We start from the raw sequence: 2,885 nt of genomic DNA on the forward strand, positions 1-2,885 counted from the left end.
TTACTCAACCATCTAATAAAGCCCAATGTTTCTTTCAAATACATAAATGAAAGTAAAGTGGTGAAATGATAATTTTACTACTATTTATCATTGAAAGATAGATGTTTTAGTATCTAATAGTTCCAAAAATATCTTTACTAGTGGTAATAATGGTATCTTGTTACCAATTCATAATTACTTACAAGTTAGTTCTTCTCCAATGGATATTACTAGTTACAACTAAATGTGACTTAAGAACTTTCTAGTACCACAACATATGACTAGCTAGAGATTTGAAACTCCTTTGCAAGAATTAAAGAAAAATATCTTTGGACTTTACTAAAAATTTCATTCTTCCTTTTTCAACTATGGGGACTGAAAGATAATTTATTTTTATATATGCTCCCCCTAAGAAAACACTCTACTTAGTTTCAAGCTAAATTCACTTCACCAGATGACAGATTAGTCTCAATAGATGATTTTTCTTGTTTTTTATTATCTTCCTTCTTCATACATGTCTTTTTCATTTCATTTTGGATTTCATCAAGACTCACATAATTTTTTCCCCCTTTTGATGACCAATTAGGTGAAACCTACACTCTTTTGTAACATGTCCAACTTTATTGCATTGATAAAATAGTATTGGCTGATAATCTTTAGAATTAATTCCATATTCTCCAAGCTTGCAGTCATCTATTGATGTCATGATTTTCCACATATAAGGCATGTAGGGTTGATCTTTCATTCCCTTCTATAAATATTCATTGATTAAACTAGTGATCTAGAATTCTTAGATCTAGATTCCTTAGTTATGTATACCTACTTATTGTATTTATAATAGTAACCATTAAATTTACCATTATTGTCTTTAGGAATAGATCTACACTCATAGGTAGCATGTCCTTGATTATGAAAATTGTAGCAACAACCTTGAAATGAATTTGACTTGTTTTAAGGTTTTTTTCTACATACATTTTTAGTATGGCTAATCTTTCCACAAATAATAAAAGTGGGTTTATTAAACACCTTACCTAAATTTCTTATGATTATCTTTTTTCTTCTATGGTACCTATTTTATTCACCTTTAGATGTCTCATTGTTAATATCTTCTTCATGAAATTTGTATCCAAGATAGATTGTATCACTAGGCTTTTTGTGGTTTTTAAATTTCTCATCAAGATTTTTCGAGATCTTACTATGTTGCTTCATCTTTTCAATTGAATCCTTCTATTTTTTTAGTTCTCTCTTTAGTTTCTCATTTTATTCTTTTAGCCTAAGTTTTTTAGTTATAATGTCTTGATTTGATACATTCTTTGAACTAATGTTTTCATGCATGATAGTATTATTTTATGATATATTGAAGATTTATTTATCCTTCTTATGTAGTGAATTCTTAGCATTCATCTTAGCATCTTTTGTAGCTCTTTTTTCCTTCTAGGTCTTCACATATTCTAACTAATTGACTATCCAATTCTCTTTTTCAGGTTTTTGATTTTTCCATTCAACTTTTCATTTTTCTCCATTGAATATTTACTTAATAGATTTATTAAACTCCTTTGACATTGCACCTTCATAAATTTTCACAATCTTTTAATGTAATCATGACTTTCATTTAGTTTCATGGTAAGATCTATTAGCTTATTGCAAAAGATGGTGTTAGTTTCTCTTATACCTCTTGAATTATGTTAGCTTTCTCCTCAAGCTCTTTCTCATGTCTATAGTTCTTCATAATTGTGGGTCTTTCCCTCTAGGTATTAGGATTAATATTAATAGAAAAGAACTTACATATAATTTGTTAGGATTTATAGATACTAAGAGGGGGGAGGAGAATCAGTATAATCAAGTATTTCCAAACATTAACTACTAGTCTATAAAACATTTTTGATAACTTTCAAACTATAAAATATATAACATTTATCAACTAATAGAGAAAAATAAAATAAAATCACCACACACAAACAAAAATGACACAATGACTTTTGTCAAATAAAAACCATTGTTAGAACATAAAAATCGGAGTGGGGATGATACTCAAAGCTCAATATTATAGTAAATTAGTTGTCATGTCAAGATCACACAACTACCCTTTCTAAGGATTCTCCATATTATGAGAAACTTTATATGCTATTCAAATTAAAAATAGATTTGGTAAGATATACCTTTTTAAAGGATTTAAACACAACTCTTTTGAGGGTCTACCATCTTAGGAGTTTTATAGCTAGAATATGTTAGGGTTCACCTGATTTAGTGATTTACCTATTGTGATTGTTGGAAAATAAATAAATCTCCTATCTAGTTATGGCACTCCTTATCTACCAGATCCTTTTTTCTCTCTAAAATTTAACATTGTACTACTTTATGTACTTCTCTTCTCTATGACTTGATCATTATTGAGCCAATATAGCACCTTTTTAGTTGAAGGATTGGACATTCTTTACTACCAAAGTGCTATGTTGATCTTCATTAAATATCAATTTAGGAGCATGAACTTGAGATGATGTTTGTAAAGTATATGCTCTAGCCTCTACTAAAATTCACTACTACCTTTAATAAAATAACCATTAAGAAAATCTATTTTATCAAAAAGAAAGACAACTATCTTATGATTGGAAGAAAACTTGGATAACTACTTACATCTATGCACCTACTATTGCAAGAATAGTAATTGGTTATATTTCCAATGGCTATAGAAACAACAATTCTAAACTTAACTTAAAAAATTTAACTTAGGAAAATTAACTTAGAAAATTGATTCTAACTCCTAATTGCTAAAGTAAACTACACCTTCTATGTGGGCCCCCATAGAAGAATAAAGAAAAGATTAAATCAGACTAAAGTGTAGAAACTTAGTAAACTCATTTATTCATTTAATAAACAACATTACATTGACTTGAAAAATAATAGAA

Source organism: Cupressus sempervirens, chromosome 1 (assembly GCF_028749045.1).
Source record: "Cupressus sempervirens isolate cs-2001-9-10 chromosome 1, ASM2874904v1, whole genome shotgun sequence".
NCBI lineage: Eukaryota > Viridiplantae > Streptophyta > Pinopsida > Cupressales > Cupressaceae > Cupressus > Cupressus sempervirens.